This window comes from Lactuca sativa, chromosome 1 (assembly GCF_002870075.4).
Source record: "Lactuca sativa cultivar Salinas chromosome 1, Lsat_Salinas_v11, whole genome shotgun sequence".
Lineage (NCBI taxonomy): Eukaryota > Viridiplantae > Streptophyta > Magnoliopsida > Asterales > Asteraceae > Lactuca > Lactuca sativa.
Window position 1 is genome coordinate 16,783,693 of NC_056623.2, and position 18,217 is coordinate 16,801,909.

General features: G+C 35.7%; 1 long non-coding RNA gene across 1 annotated transcript; it reads right to left on the reverse strand.

Moving 5' to 3' along the window:
- Positions 1 to 15,756: 15,756 nt before the first annotated feature.
- LOC111916736 (presequence protease 1, chloroplastic/mitochondrial) lies at positions 15,757 to 17,088 on the reverse strand. Its single transcript, XR_006186663.2, has 6 exons — positions 16,858 to 17,088; positions 16,737 to 16,790; positions 16,406 to 16,594; positions 16,243 to 16,326; positions 16,036 to 16,133; positions 15,757 to 15,940 (listed from the first exon to the last, which is right to left on the reverse strand). It is a non-coding gene; the product is annotated as a presequence protease 1, chloroplastic/mitochondrial (long non-coding RNA).
- Between the last annotated feature and the right edge of the window lie 1,129 nt (positions 17,089 to 18,217).

Here is an 18,217-nt window from a genome sequence, read left to right on the forward strand (position 1 = left end):
CCTTTGGAGGTTAAGGTCTTTAAATAGGGTGAAAAACCCTGAAATTAGGTTTCACTCTGCCAGCCCTACTCGTCGAGTTGGGGCTCCCAACTCATCGAGTAGGTTTCTTAACCCGCATCCCAAAAATATTTCCTACTCGACGAGTTGGGGGCCTCCAACTCGTCGAGTTCTCATATAAAAGTGAATAAATCTTATTTAAAATACATACCAGGAACCGGGCGTTACACCCGGTCTAAGACTTTTCCATTTTCAACCCTTCGGCCCAAAACACAATTCAAAGGTTCAAATCTCACAAACATCATTGTCTCCTTCCAAAAAGGTCTAAACCTTACTTACTTAAGGTCCAAAGCCCTCACACAATTGAATTTCGGACCACAACCTTGAATTAAGAAATGACCAGCAACAGGATGTGACAGGTAGAGTACATGACAACTTCTGTAGCATGTAAAAAAGCTATTTAGTTTAGATGTTTGTTTATCGAGCTATGTAGAGATATATCATGCACTATTATATCTCGTGATAGTCAAAATGTTATATGTATTACTAATGATTATATGTTATGTGAGAGAATAAACCATATTATTGATATGTGATAGTTGTAACATCCATAAAATTCATGAAATATTTAAACTTTTAAAACAACCCCTAAATTATTATTGTTTAAAAATAGTTTTCAAAACATGTTTAATATCAGAGTTTTCCTAAAATCATAAAATCAAAACTTGAGGAGGTGCACGATCACGCCTTCGCCTTCCCGCGATCCTCTGAGGTACCCGAAACATAATCCAAAACTGTAAGCTCAAAGCTTAGTAGATTCCCCTAAAATACCAATACACATACAAGTAGCACATATACAATAACAACATGCAATGGGTCCACAACTAACAGACTGGATTACCCATGAGCCCATAGCATAAGTCTGGCTTGCCCCTTGGGCCCATAACTTATGTATGATTTGCTCCCCGACTTGATCATTACTTGGAATGAAAACCACTAAGCCATTAGTACGAGTCTGGAATGCCCTTCCGGGCCCTCAACTCGTATCTGGAATGGTCATGAGCCCACAATATGAGTCTGACATGCCCTCCTTGGTTTACTCCAGGGTTTGTTGGCTACAACACGGAGCAGTACAACCTCAACCCAACCCACACAATATATCGACATATAACAGATAATATCATATATAAATAAACAAATAATATCACAAGTAGTTCTACAGATCTACCAGACTAGCATATACAAACTAGCATGCATATCTATTCCATACTCAATATATCAACAATATTAGGTTATCAAATCAATGGGCCGACCTTGTTTCCTTCGACCCAAAAGTATATTGATGAAAACTCACCTCACAAGTTGAACATAATAGATAAGGCCCGCCTCCGAATCTCAGCTCTCTACTCAATGCCTACATCTACCAAGTGACCAATTCCATCAAAATCCCAACAATACCCAAAATACCCTCAAAAGTCAAACTTGGTCAAACATGGTCAAACTCAAAGTCAATTGGTCAAAGTCAATAAACCCACCGAGTCAACCCAGCCGAGTCAACCCACCCGTGTTAACTCAACATGGGTTGATCCATGCAAGTACGCGGGGCGTACTCTGGAGTTACGCTCAGCGTACATAATACTTCGCAGAGAACCACCATCGGGGTGGCTGACTGGGTACGCGGGGTGTACATTAGGTTACGCGGGGTGTACCCTCGCGGATCAAACTTCTTCATTAAGTGCTTAATGGCTTTAGCACTTGAGCCTATACTTCAGATCCAAGGTCCAGAGGCATATTAGGGTCATAAAGTTCCCAAATTTATGACTTTACACATACAAAAGTCCTTAATGCAAGGTCTCAATCCATTAAGACCATTTACAAGAAGCATGGAGCCAAACTAGCTAAAGAGACCTCATTTTTATGGCTTAGAACCCTTCCTAGGGTCTAGAAGGACAACTCAAAACGTCCAACACCAAACATGCATAAAAATGGGACTTTGGGGCAAGAAGAACAACATAAAGCTACCAAAAATGAGATACATGCAAACAAAGCATCAAAGTGAATACTTTTTACCTTCTGGAGCTTCCCACAAAGGTGATGATCCAAGATCCACAAGCTTGCTTCAACTTCTTAGCTCCTTGATGCAACTCTTTCTTCCTTAAGAACACAAAGGACGCACTTTTAGCTCAAAATACACTCTTATAGGGTTAGGGTTTTCCAAAAATGACTCAAGGGCTTGGAGGCTGAAAAGATGGGGGTAAATGGTCCATAAAGATGCTTAAATACTCCACAAACCCTAAAAATTAGGGTTTTCCTTCGAACATGAGTACGCCCAACGTACATATGTGTACGCCAAGTGTACTAGGGCGCACCCTAGTGCGCTTAACATACCCACATGGATGCTTAGCGTACACTTCTTGCCCCAAAATTAAAATCTTGCCCCCAGGGCTTCCCAAGGCTACTTCCTTTCAATCCAAATACCAAAATGACATAAATTAAAACCAAAGGAGGGTTTTGAAAATACCTGAAAATCGGGGTGTTGCAATAGCTCTACATTAAAAGTTGTATTGCTAAAGGTGACACCAAGATATCGAAGATAAGTACTCGTGATAATCATGTTGATATAATGACAAAGCTAATTCGTATTTCAAAATTAAAACTTTAATCAATCTTGGTTGGTGTCAACTTGTAGTTATGAGAGACTATGACATGTGACATATATTTTAGTTATTATGAAGGAGTTGTATTTTTTGTTGTTTACACAAAAGGGATTTTGTTTCATAATGGATATTGTTATTTTGTGGCACATATTCCTCCATAGTTGTTCATATTATTTCATTTTTTCTCCAAGTTATGTTAATTAATTACTTTTGGTAGTTATAGGTTTAACTTTAAGTTGTGAGTTTATTTATTGCTCTATTAATAGACTTTTAGATTACTACCAAAAATTCATTTGGAGAACGATTCTAATCTTCTTCATTTTCTCATCAAGCAATAAAAGTTCAATCGACTGCCTTGTGATTTTTTTACCATAAGGATTCTCACAAAAACTTTGTGTTATTACATAATATTTCAAGGGAAATTGAGTAATGTTAACCAATATAAATGAATAATTTGAAAATAATAACCAAGTTTTCATAAAAATGGTAAAATGACTATTTACTGTGGAATATGGTATTTTGGAGTTGTTATGTTCATTCAAAATTTGGTGGTGGTTGGTACATACTAGGTCCAGAATTTGACATCCGTACGTTTCAGACTAGAAAAGCATATTTTGGAATGTACGAGCATTCCGTAATGGTGTTTCAGAGTGTTAGATTAGTCTATTTGTGTGTTATTTGTTCTTCCACAAACACTATATTTCTTTTATCTTTGTTCGTCCATTGTTGAAACCCCATTTTGATAGTTTTTGTATACTAAAAAACGAGTATATATAAGGAAATTTTTTCGAGTACCAGTTTCTAGTGGGGGGCAATGACAACCTATCAAGGGATTTATGCAATATATTACTCCATGCTACACACAATTTAGTGTAGATATAAACAGTGATATCAACTACACATGCCGAGTCCATCAATGTGTTATCAAAAGATACATAGAAACTACCAATAACAATGTTGATTGACTTCTTTCGAGCAACAATGCCACAATGATGGTGTCAAGAATGTAATGTTGGAGGTACCTTATTTAAATTATAGTAATTTCAAACTATTTTACCATAATTTACTGTGCATGACAATAAGTTTGTATTTTTTAGAGCTCAAAGTGAAAAACATGTTACTAGGTAAGCTAAGAAGGTTATCAAAAGAAGGATCAACAAATCCTCTAGTTTTTTGGTATACCAAACTGATCAAAGCAGATATGAAGTAAGAGAACAAATGAAAAATGGTATAGTGAACTTGGAATCTTGGTTCTAGACATGTGGGAAATGACAATTATCTGGTACACCCTATTCTCATGCTATGATTATATTCAAGGAATTGGCATATCAACATTGCAATAGATGGGTGTCACCGTACTTCACCATGGAAACATATCGAACAATATATATAAAGGTTGTGTTTCCTGTGTCAGTTCCAACTGAATATGAACAATTAGATGAAGTCATGGTTGTATTACCACCATTAGTGGAGAAACGACAAGTCAGACGTCTATGAAACCATAACCATATCCCATCCCAATGTGAAGGCCTGATTTAGAAAAAATGCACTCATTGTCAAAGGATCGGTCACGCAAGCATAAAATGTGATGCTAAGTTTTTCTACAGATTCAACAAAAACTAAATCTTCAACTAGGACAAAGTCAAGTGTCAAAACTAAGGGTAAGTATAAGATTATTGTTGGATTAGTGTCTAAGTCCATAACTGTTTTGGTATGTACTTGACCCGATTATGAGCATGGTCCTTTTGGGTTGCCTTCACCATAGCAATATGAAGGATGAATTGAGGAGAGAAAGGTTTAAATATGATTTATTAATATATTATGAGAATAATATATTAAAGGAGAAATCATATTGTTTAATTAATATTAGTCAAGAATTAATTGTTAATTAATTTTGTGGCTAAAAGAGATTAATTAAACTTAGGGGACTGAAGTTGTAATTATAAGATAATTATAATTGGGCTATGGATCACCTAATAATATATAGGTTGGACGAATTCTATGGGAAGCCCATTAGAAATCGTCCAAGGGATATGTTTAAGGAGTCCATGGGCTGCTTAGGGACTAAGCAGTCAAATTAGGGTTTCCTAGTTGTAAACCCTAATAGCCTACATGTATATAAAGGGCCCCTATGCCCCAAAAACGTGGACAAGTCTTCCATTAGGGTTTCCAGCCGTTTTTGGTGCCTCCCCTTTCTTCTCCTCTTCATCCAAGTTGTATATGGTGTTTGTGACTCCATTAGAGGTGCAGCACTTGAGGCACTAAGCTTTCTAAGGCCAATCCAAGCAAGGAATTGATTGTTATTGCTATATAACAATCAAAGGTAATTCTATAAACCCTAATTCAGTTTATAATATGTTAGATCTAAGTTTGTTAGTCTTGGATTCAAAGCATGTACAATAGAGAAACTTAGATCCAAGCATTAGGGTTTGTATGAGCACATAGGATTGTTCTTATGCCTAAAACCCATCAGTGGTATCAGAGCCTTGATTGGTTTCAGTTGTATGTGATGCTTAACTGCTTTATTTGCTGGAAAATCGATTTTTGGCCTCTGCCCGACCTGACTCGGCGAGTCAGTGGAGAACTCGGCGAGTCTGTCCCTGACTCGGCGAGCTCAGGGGTCAGACAGAGGGAATTCTGGGTTTTTGCTGCTGTTTTGACTTGGATTTGATACCTAATTCGTTTTTTGAAGTTAAAATGCGATTTTTATCTTAAATTAGTGATTATCCTTGCCAAAACAATAGATAATTTCAAATCTTTTAAATATTGGTTGTTTATATGATAAATATGGATTATTTCAAATTATTTGGTAATTATCTAATGACTAAAATAAGATTAGGTCAAATATAGATAATGAATAAATTAATTGTTTAACTTATATTATTTGTTATTTGATCCTTGTGATGTGAAAAAATCCCAATTGCACCCTTTAGGTTTTATAGTTTAAATTTGAACTTAAAAGTTTCGTTTATGAAATTTAAATAAGTTAAACCCTAATGTTTTGAAATGTTTCAAAATTTGCCCTCAAGTTTTGGAATTTTAAATTTGATTAAAAGTTTAATTTTGAAATGCTAAATTCTAAAACCCTAGTAATTTGAAAAGTTCAAATCATACCCTTATGGTTTTTATTAATTAATTAAAGTGTATAGTTAAAAGTGATTTAATAAACCCATAAAGTTTTTGGTTTACATTTAATTAAATTAAAAGTATAATTTACTAAATTAAACCACCTAGTATTTTAAAAGTGTAAAATACACCCTATACTATATATAACATTAAAAGTCTAATATTATATATATGTATGAGTAAACAGTCAGTCTTACCGTTAGTAGGCCTCATTCACGAAGCTGGTCTATAAGGGGTGTTTAAGGAAATTGCCTATAAAATGGCGATTGAATGGGTATCCACTCTTACCCACCGCACTCTTGACTAGTGGAGGGTCGTTAGCCGAACGGGTAGGATAGGACAGAAACCTTCCATTATAAGTATAATGAAGTACAAAGTAACTAAATGCTTTTACAAATTCCCAAATCATAGTTACTTTAGAAAAAATGTGAAATTGTATGCTAACCCATGGAATTACACTTCGTACCCTTGTCAAACGTTAGTGGAGCGTGTGTGGTTAACCGGCACACTAATTTGGGGATGACATTGGTGGCGAAGGGTGGCTCGATGCTTATCATAGATCAATGGAGCGTGTGTGGCTAACCGGCACATTGATTAGGTGATTGTAACATTGGGTGCACCACGTGATTCGTATGGTTATTCACACCTTATTTGTGATCCTCGGCATCCCAGTCACAAATAGTAGGGCATAATCGAGATTAAACATGCCATTGAAAAGTTCAATGAATCTCAAAAGATCTAGGAGTTTCAATTCATTTAAAACTTAATCTTACTTTTCGTTTTTCATGGTGGAAATTGGTAAATCGTCATTTACCTACCTTCAAATATTCTGCAACTAGATTACGGCATCCCTCTTCTAGGTTGTAGAGTACTGTGTTGGATCCTAGCTTGATGTTTCATTTGGGTGTTACATCAAGAATTCTAATCAACATAACTTGAATTTTCTCCCGTTTTGTAGATGACTACATCTTACAATGGTCTTCCCAAATCCTTTGGAACAAGCTTTCCAAATGAAGATGACGTTCCGAGATACGATCAAGGAAATGAGAGTCGTGCTTCACTTCCTCCACCTCCTCCAATTGTTCTCCCTGAACCACAAGTTCAAAGGCTTGAAAATTTCAAGCTCACTCAAGCCCTTTTGGCAAGTAAACACGAAGATGGGAAACCTGTGTGTGCACACGTCTTAGAGATGAAGTCACACATTGATAGGTTAAGCATGTTGGGTGTCGAGATTTCAAGCGAGTTGGCTGTTGACTGGGTTCTTCAGTCACTTCCTGAATCATATAGTGAGTTCGTTAGAAAGTACTATATGATGGACCACGACGTGACCCTCATTGATCTCACCTATTTGCTTATAGCTGCTGAATCAGCAATGATTTGGCGTGCTAGTCAAGCAAACTTGTCTGGTGAATCAAACTCCCAAACTTCAATGGACACTGGCAACATTGGAAGTCCAGAAAGAACTAAGTCTGTGATTGTCCGATGTGCTGTGCCAAAGGAGTCCATTTGCTTTTATTGCCAAGAGAAAGGGCATTGGAGACGAAGTTGCCCTAACTACCTGAAAGATCTAAGAGATGGGAGAGTCAAGATGTATGGCTCTACTCCAGGTAAAATCCATTACCTAACTCTTTTGAGTTCCTATTCTAGATTCTTAATACATGATGTGATAAGATTACATTTTGATGTTTTGTAGGATCGAAGAAAAGAGAGGAAGCTTTAGAAAAGAAGTGAGCTGAATCTAATCATGAAGAAATGGATTTCGATCGCATTACTTGAAGAATGGATTCTTGAGCTACTACTTGGAGTTAGAATAGATTGTTAAGAAATATGTAATAACATAGTTTTCAATTGAATTGCATTGTAAGGACAAAATTTTTTCCGCAATAAAATGAATTTTGATTTTATCTTATTTATCCTTGCGATGGCATGTATGAAAAATTGATGTTTGAATGTTTCTATTATTAGCAATAATGGATTTGATTCTTAATTGTATTATTTGTGTAAATATTAAAAGTTTACCAAATAGGGAGAGTTTCTCATCGCCCAAGTTTCAATTGGACAGAAACTTGGAATCATGCAATGTGTATTGTATGATGAATGAAAAACTTTCACATTTGGGAAACTTAGACTAATTCTTTGACAAAGTGTCAATTAAAGAACTAGGAGATCGAGTACACTAGGTCGTACGTTAATCAAGTCTACCACAAGAGTGACAAAGATATTAGTCATGATTTACTAAAGTTTAGTAAATATGGTTATACTTATAAGATTGAGTATAATTCTGAGTTAACTGAAATAGTTTCAATCAATAGCAGAACGAATAAGAAGAATCAAGAAGGCAGAAAGATAAAAGTTTCTCCATTCTAAGAAGAAGGGAGAGTACCTTTTGTTGTGTTTTATGATGAAGTCTTAATGATTAAGAACCATATCTCAATTGATCCTCTAAGTGAGTCTTAGTGCATTTGCATGTCTAAGAAGAGGAATCAAGTATTGTAGAAATGGTTAAATCAATAAGTCAATCATACTTCGTTCCAATATCAAGTCTTAGAGTCAAGATTGTGACATTAAGTGAAAAGTCTTAAGTAGGTTTATAACACTCATTAAATGTGGAATTTGGAAAAAGTTTTCTTATTCTTGCACATTTGAAATTGGTAAGTTGTGCTGTCTTGGATAAGACAAAGACCAACTAGGACCAATTGTGTGAAGTGTTTTGTCTTGATAAGAACTACACTAACTCTTGAATATTTGGTTTGTCAAGAAATGTTTCTTGACAAGAGAATCTTATATGTCAAGGAGTCAGTGGGAGTCTTAATGGTCTTGAAAAGTTTCAAGAACAAATCAAGAATAAACCTTATCGATCATCACTAGCACACGACTTGAGGTTTACAACCTATCGTGCTGACATTATTTTGTTTTTATGCCATTCCAATTGAGTTAATTGTGTATGTGAGTTCTATGAGTTCTCATTTGAATGCATACTAGAGCCTTAGTCGATGGAAAGTACATTGATATGTAAGGACAAATTACTAAACTACTTGGAAGACATGGTGGGCACTCGTGTTACCATAAGGCAAGAAATCAAGATTAAAAAAAAAGTTCAGTCCATATGAGCTTGGATTTGTCACAAACTTTGGTTTTGGCAAATTCACATGGATAGGAACTCATACACCATAAAATCTAAGTGTCATAAGATTCCCTCCTTCATGAAAATGACTGTGAGGAAATACTTCCACTAAGAGAGGTTTTAAGAAGATAGCGATTGTGAAAATTGTATTCTCACATTCGATTATGGTTACGACATCCCTTTCCATAGTTCGAATTGTGAGATCTGGCAATTAGTTTGAACATTTGGAACTTAGTAACATAAGTTCTAGATTGTTTAAACACACATATGAGCTATCTAAGGCAAAGGTGTATAAGTTTAAGAAGCTTAGATAAAGGCTTATCGAAGCATCTGGTATTAGAAATATGAATTTCAGAAATTCAATAGGCATTGTTTTCTGGAAGTTCATTTGTTTTCTGAATACATGTCAAGGCTAGTGGGAGCATAAGTGTTGTGCTTATATGATAATCATCATGATAGTGGGAGCATAAGTGTTATGATTGTATGATTATTATGGCGAGTATTGCAAGTTAGCAATATTAATTATAGAAAAACAAAGATTCAAATTTGCAAAGTTGCATGGGTTAAAAAGTTGTTTTGCTATAATTAAGGGAGAGAATATTATACTTCGTTTCAAAATCTAAAGCTTAGATTGAGAAATTTTAATATTTTCAGTCAAAGGATACATTGTGTGTTCTTAAAATTCGATTATGATTACGGCATCCCTCTTCATAGTTCGAATTGTGAGAACATGACACATAGAATATTATGACAAAAGATTGGTAAAGTATCATATCTTTATGTAAGACATTATGCATCGTGTCCCATACTCTTCGGGTATAGGATCGATTGCAAATGCTATAATATTTTACCATTCTAAAATTTTCCAAATGTCTAGTGCATTAAGAAGGAAAAAGGACTAGAATTGGTTTTGACTAAAATAATTAAACAACTATCAAAGGGCGATCCAAAGTTTGCTGAGGATTGGTCGCTTGTGAGTAGTTGGAAGTATGGTATTGGATGGACCATATCGACATTATTATGAATAGATAAGATTCTATTAAGAATGAGTTGTCATATGGCAAATGTGGAAATGTTTCCATATTGGGAGTTGGATATTGAGAATCTATGTCTAGATTAGAAACTTTTATGCAAGAAGGATGTTCAAAGGAATGTACTTTGAATGTGAGACTTCACGTCTATAGAATTGTCTTGTAACAATTCCCGATAGAGTACTTTGTAATTTCATTGGTCAAGTCTTGGTGACTTTTGTGCTATGACTTTACGAAAGGATCGTCGCGTAAAATGTTAGAATCTAGCATATTCTAGTAGTGGCAAGAACCTTGTGTTCTTACACTAATGATAAGGATTGGGAATTGTGAAATTAGCATCATTAAAAAGGTTTTTCAATTGATCTATTTCACAAAGTAAGGACCATAGGAAACATAGTGTGCATGCTTTATGCATGGGATAACTATTGTTGTAATTCGAGTAATAAGTTGATTTTCTGAAACAGTAAACGATAATAATGAGTAATCAATATGGTGGTTAAATAGAAGTGTTTTATTTACTCTCACAAGTTTGAGGCCATATAGGATTAAGTATTATTGTTATGTTTCAATTTGCATGTTTTGACTTCCAGAATAACTAGGTTATTCAAACATCCACAGTCGGTCATACGTTGGGAGTAGGTATGAATAAAGACTGTCATGAATCTGTCTGTAGATTGTCTGAAGTGTTTAGACATAGCACAAGTTTGCTGCAGAGTTCATGAGTGCTTTGATAAGATTAGAGTATTGGATTAAACCCACGCTCACTTGGATCACTTCATGGTTTTATCACGAGTGATTAGTGAGACGATAATATTGTATATTCTTGAAACCGAGACATGTGAGTTGTTGTTTGTTGGTCGGTTGCACATTGATAATAAGTAAACGCACCAGTAACTTGGTGTTATAAAACTTATTGTTGTGTGTGACTCGATCAATAAATGCAAGCGAGCATATGAGTCGAAGTTTATCCATTCCTTTTACCCAAAGTAGGATAAAAGCGATATCTATGGGCCTCTTGATGATTTAGTGATGACACCTAAGTGCTTGGCCAAGCCGGGACTAAGTTGATGTGTTCAATTGTAGTCTGTTGTCAGTCGTCATAAATCGGAAGTCGGGAAACAGTATAGAGAGAATGATTGAAACTCATGTCTTTTGTCTATACGATATCTTGAGAATGGAGGAATATATAATCCCTTATCTAGAGGACACGCTATCTGATAAGATCAGAGTTGACAGCGGCTTTTGAAAGCTACGATTGCTGATCAGGTTCTGAAGTCATACGGAAAATAGTTATTAGACTTATCCAAGTGGGAGACTGTTGGATTAGTGTCTAAGTCCATAACTGTTTTGGTATGTACTTGACCCGATTATGAGCATGGTCCTTTTGGGTTGCCTTCACCATAGCAATATGAAGGATGAATTGAGGAGAGAAAGGTTTAAATATGATTTATTAATATATTATGAGAATAATATATTAAAGGAGAAATCATATTGTTTAATTAATATTAGTCAAGAATTAATTGTTAATTAATTTTGTGGCTAAAAGAGATTAATTAAACTTAGGGGACTGAAGTTGTAATTATAAGATAATTATAATTGGGCTATGGATCACCTAATAATATATAGGTTGGACGAATTCTATGGGAAGCCCATTAGAAATCGTCCAAGGGATATGTTTAAGGAGTCCATGGGCTGCTTAGGGACTAAGCAGTCAAATTAGGGTTTCCTAGTTGTAAACCCTAATAGCCTACATGTATATAAAGGGCCCCTATGCCCCAAAAACGTGGACAAGTCTTCCATTAGGGTTTCCAGCCGTTTTTGGTGCCTCCCCTTTCTTCTCCTCTTCATCCAAGTTGTATATGGTGTTTGTGACTCCATTAGAGGTGCAGCACTTGAGGCACTAAGCTTTCTAAGGCCAATCCAAGCAAGGAATTGATTGTTATTGCTATATAACAATCAAAGGTAATTCTATAAACCCTAATTCAGTTTATAATATGTTAGATCTAAGTTTGTTAGTCTTGGATTCAAAGCATGTACAATAGAGAAACCTAGATCCAAGCATTAGGGTTTGTATGAGCACATAGGATTGTTCTTATGCCTAAAACCCATCAATTATATCTAATGTTAAATCTAGTCAAATAAGTACTCAAGAGTATGATATAGTCGATCTAAATTACTCGTAGTCATGTATGTACAAGTTTAGAAAATTCTATAAAATATTGTTGTTCATTCAACTAAACTTTTTTTTTTGCTACATCATTAGTTGGAAATTATTTAAAATAGATACAAACACTACAACTCAAATGTTAAGGTAATTTACAGTCTCTATCCATGGGAAACTCTCAAACCACCACAAAGCAGCACACTCATGTGGAGTAGGCTGCAACACCTCGTTAGGGGAAAGCTACATAAAATTATATATATATATATATATATATATATATATATATATATATATATATATATATATATAAGGTTAATGATATCTTATTCTCTCATACGCCCACAATCATCAACTAGTAAAAAACTCATCCTAGGGTATGCAAATGCCTAAGGGTATCCATGTCAACAATTTCATTTATCTATAAATTCAAAGAAGAGAATCATTTGATATAATATAAATAACTCTATATACACCTTAAACTCGTCCTAATCAGAGACGAGTACAAGATATTCATCCTAAACTGGCTTTCGAGGGAATTTTTCATAAAATCCACGCTCTTACATATACAACATGGAGACTCACAGAATGTATGTATCTGATAATAAATGAAGTGAATTTTTGAACCCTTGAATAGTGTCAATAACTTTCACCGACTCTGAAAGCAAGACAAACAAAAAGACACAATGTATAAATTATGTAGAATAAGAAGTAGCCCAGAAATACTCCTCAAACCTCAAGTCGGTAACATGACAAATATCTCTCTTGTCAAAGCAAACCTGGTAATCTTGTACCAGAAATAGAAATTCGTCTAGGTCAACCCGAGGATAAGTATGTAACATCCCAATCTTCATGTAATTTCAAATTTACCCCTTTGTTGTAATTATGTCATTTTTAGTCCTTGGATTGGAAAAGAGTGACCATGGGAAGCCCTAGTGACATATAGGTAACTTTGGAGCATAAGTTGTACGTTGGGCGTACATCTCAGTACGCTAAGTGTACTAGGTCATGCCCTAGTACGCTGGGCGTACACATATGTACGCTGGGCGTACTAGTGTCTGGGTGAAACCCTAACTTTTAGTGTTTGTGGAGTATTTAAGCATCATTATGGCCCTTTTCCTCCATCTTTTCAGCCTCCAAGTTCTAGGATCATTTTTGGAAAACCCTAAATCCTCTAGTGTGTGTGTGTGTGCATAAGTTAAGAGTATGTTTCTTGTATGGTTGAAGGAGAAGTTAGTGCATCAAAGGAGTCAAGGAAGGAAGCAAGCTTGTAGATATGGGATTATCATCTTCTTGGGAAGCTTCAGGAGGTATAAAGCTTCTACCTTTATGCTTGGATTGTTTAGATCTTGTTTTGGTAGCTTTTTGGTGTTCTTTTAGTCCTAAAAGTCTCATTGTTATGCAAGCTTTGTTTTGTACATTTTGAGTTGTCCTTTCAGACCCTAGGAAGGGAACGAGGTCCTTTTGGTTGGTTTGACTTCATGTTGCTAATAGGAGGTCTTAATGGATTAAGAGCATGCATTAAACATTTTTTGGACAACCAAAGTCTTAAGGTTTGAGACTTTATGGTTATTTAGTGCTTTTAAGCCATGGATCTGAAGTTGCTTAAGTGCTTAAGCCATTAAGCACATAATGGACTTTTGGATCTACGAGGGCACGCCCCGCGTAGAGAGGAGTACTCCCTGCGTACTTGGTTAGCCTTCCCATAACTTGGTCAATGCGAGGTCTCGTGTACGCTGCGCGTACCTCCGGCGTAAGCCCCATGTACGCTACTGTTTTTGGCTCCTTTGCTTTAGGCTTCGGGTATTGGGCCATCTGTTGGGCTTTGATACTTGGGCCCTAATGGACTATCTAGATAAGTGTGTTTTGGGCTAATTAGAGGGTCAAAACTTGGATAAGATCCAATAAGGAGTTGCGCTCAGTTTGGAAAATTAGGCCAAGTATGGGACTTGAAGTAATTTATGCCTTTTTGGATCAAGATTCAAGTTGGTTTGCATTGGGTTGTGTGGGGCCGTCTGGGATTTTATGGTTTAGGCTTTTGGCTTGCTGGATCTTCTTGAGTGAAGGCCATGAAAGGAATTAGGCCCAATTTGGAAATTTGGGCCATAATTGGACTTAAGGAGCTTATTTTGATATTGGGCCTTTTATCATCTAGTTTGGGCCTTAGCTTTGGGCCAATTTTGAGGAAGGGTAAAAAGGTCTTTTACCCTAAATAGGACTCGTAGTATGAGTCAATGACTAGATGCTGATGGACTATCATTTTAGTATCTATTAGCGCGTGGGTGATAACGAATCTGCAACTAAAGGTTATTCATGGAATGATGGAATCAACTATTAATGGGGTTCAGTTTTGACGTGGCGATTCAAAATCTGGCAGCCGGTAGCTAGGGATCGTCTAGGTATTCGGTAGTGCGAGGTGAGTTGTCCTCACTGTACTTTCAGGTCGAAGGCACCAATGTCGACCCTTTGGATTGTTATCCTGGTTTATCTTATGTTCCTATGTTGTTATGATCTGTTAGATCAGAATCCTGGTAGATAGGATGTTGCTATGCTTAGTGATCTGTAGATCTATTTTCCTGGCTATAGACTATCATATGATTATTTGTTATATGTGTACGTGTTTGGTCGATGGATGAGGCTTCACTGCTTTGTGGGAAAGCCAACAGGCTAGGGCATTCTAACACGATGGTTGAACGGGCCCAAGGGTATTCCATCCTGATGATGATTGGACCCATAGTTTGTTGGCATTCCAACCTGATGGTTGATTGGACCCATAGTATGTTGGCATTCCAACCCGATGGTTGAGGGTGTGGGGAATTCCAACCTGATGGTTTACTGGACCAATAGTATGTTGGCATTCCAACTTGATGGTTGAAAGCCTAGGGAATTCCAACTTGATGGTTGACTGGACCCATAGTATGTTGGCATTCCAACTCGACGGTTGAGGGCATGGGGTATTCCAACCCGATGGTTGACTGGATCCATAGTATGTTAGCATTCCAACCCGATAGTTGATTGGACCCATAGTATGCTGCTATTTTGTATATGTGTTATTGTTTGTGTGTTGGTACTTTGGGGGAAATCACTAAGCTTCATGCTTATAGTTTTGGTTTATGGTTTCAGGTACTTCAGTGGATTCACTACTAGAAAAATAGTCTTTTACGACGCTCATTGCGCGTCGTAAAACGCTCAGACGGCGCGCAAATGCGCGTCAAGGAAGGCCCTATCATAACGAGAGATGATGCGCTTTTGCGCGTCGTCTATAGACGACGCGCATTTACGACACGCATTTACGACGCGCAATGCGTATCAAGGAAGGCCCTATCATAAAGGAAGACGACACGCATTTGCGTGTCGTAACCTTACGACACGCGTTTAGGACATGCATTGCGTATCATTAAAGCCCCTGTCATAAATGAAGATGACATGTATTTGAGTGTCATAATTTTAAATGCTCTCTCTCTCTCTCTCTCTCTATATATATATATATATATATATATATATATATATATATATATATTTGATAGAATTACTAATTTTCAAATTGAACAACAGATTGAAATTATCATAATACTAAATAAAATACCATACATAAGAACGATAATTCATTTAAAAAAAATATCATATGTCAAACAAGTTACCTAAAATTACATGTCAACACTAATAACACTTTCTATTAACACAAGAAGCTCCATTTTCATAAGATGCTAGTGCTACAACTGTATTCTTTTTGTTAACACAAGAAGCTCCATTGATCTTGACTATACTCCTAACAAGAACACATGAAATTCCATTCCAGTCCTGTTCCACTTTCTCTTCAAGATCTTTCAAATATTCCAGGTAACTGAAAGTATAAAGAATATTATTATTAATATTAATCATTTTCTTTCTTTCTTTTTCTCCTACTTATTTTATTTAAAACAATGTGTTTAATCCAACCTGACACCACCCATTTGTTCACTAATCCACCCTGCACTATTTAACTTTACATCCATTCTTGCAGCTGCAACGCCATGCCCACTGCCCCGTAATCGATTCTATGTAAAAAATATATATATTAAAAACTTCAGACCATATTTTACTAATTGGTGTGAATTGTGATAATCAAATTGTATAATTTTTATATTATATGATTCTAGTTAATACCTCCATTCTAGCTTTACTTTGGGAGACAAACTGCTTGAAGCGCTTATGATATGCAAACTGAACATCTTGGAGAATACAGTTCACCTGAAATAACAGAGTTATAATAAGCTCACCAAAAAAAATGTATAATTTAATTTTAGTTAAATGAATATAATAAACGTACAAGGTTGAAAAGATCTTTAGTGCGTGCTGACATGGATTTGCCTCGAACAATAATATGACTAATAGGAGCTTCAAACCCTCTTTTCGATGAGGTGAAAGGGAATACAATATGCCACCTGTCTTTCTTCCAATTAACTGATTTAACTGCCCAAAGTCCAGATCTTTTGTACCCATCTCCAGTAATGATTGACTGTTTATCAATAAGTATAAACATAATGAATAATAATATTAATACATAATTAATTAATTACCCTCATGTGTCCAAAAGAATCTTACCAAAAGAGCGGAATTATAGAAAGAAGTTCTTGCTTCAGTGAACTCATGTCAAATACTATTTCAGTGTAAAGAACATCATTGGTGAAGAGATCATGCTGCAATACTTTCACCTGAAATATTCACAAGACATATGAATAAAATGAAATAGTGTAATTTTCATAAAATAAAATTACAAACCTGTACATGATGAAACCAGAAAAACACAAGGCGAAAAGAAGAAACAAAATTATCATACATCTCTTTTGACAGCTTAACCAACAGCAAGTCCTGAAGGTTGGATGACTTGGACAAATACAAGCACCCAAGGCTTATAGTAGCTGGAAACACCACATAAAATGGAGCCTGCTTCAGAAAACAAGAGAATGCTTTAGACGAGTTTGTTGAATCCCCTTTGTTTTGCATCTCCATGATTCTCTGCAAAACACAACTCGTTTAGGTTTGACTTTGACCCAAACCTTTTCAAGGGTATAATTGTAATTTCAACTTATGTAAAACGGTATGTAACATTCTCTACCGTGGACCGGGCCCACAGTGCACCAAGTATATCCATGCCATGGCTCCATGAACCACACTTTAAGCGAGAAGAGTGTTGTACACGTTATCTGATGTGTTACTTTGAATAGCTCGAATCATGTAGGTAGGATCTGTCATTTAAAAAAAAATGTTTACACACACAGAGGCAGTTTATGATTTAGTGTATGTTATGTTTCGAAAACAGTATTAGATTAGGTGAAGCACATAGCATTGATGGTATAAATGCGTAGGTGATCCTAGAATCATGCTCACACTCTGTTAAAGTGGCATTTTCACCAAGAAGATCGAGAAAAGAGTTATCATCAAGTTTCCTTTAATTGAGTTTCTGATGAATAAAAAAGATACTCAAAACCCGATATCATAATAAAAAGAAAAAGTAAATTCCAAATATATACAAAGAAACACACCTTCCACTCAAGAAAAATGTGACTTTATCATCAGTATTCCACTCAGCAAGACGAAGAGGCAGCACTCTTGTAGTAAACCTAAAACCAGCTTTCTCTTTCATCAAAACCATTCCAACTGGAATAGAGGCACTCAAAGGGGAAACAATCTTGCATATACCCGAGAAATGTTGTTGTGATAAGATTTTTGGGAAATGGATTTACACACCTTTCATGTTAAGAAACTTATAATGACAAGTTATTAAGTTAATTACCATATTTTGAAGCTTCAGGGGCAATTGAATATCTCCTTCAGTATAATAACTTGTAATGCGCATTATTTGTTTATATATATATATATATATATATATATATATATATATATATATATATATATATATATATATATTTGAATGAAATGCGGGTAAAAAAAGTTATATTATTTAGCATACATATCATATTATTATATTTTGATGAAATGGGAGAACAAAAAAAGTTATGTAATTTAGTCTATGGTTTATGTTATAAAACAATTGTGATACAAGCCAAAGAACCTATTTCCAATTGTGAATTTGTGATGGATTTTGTTCCAGCTCCCACATCGACCAGGTGAAAGAAAC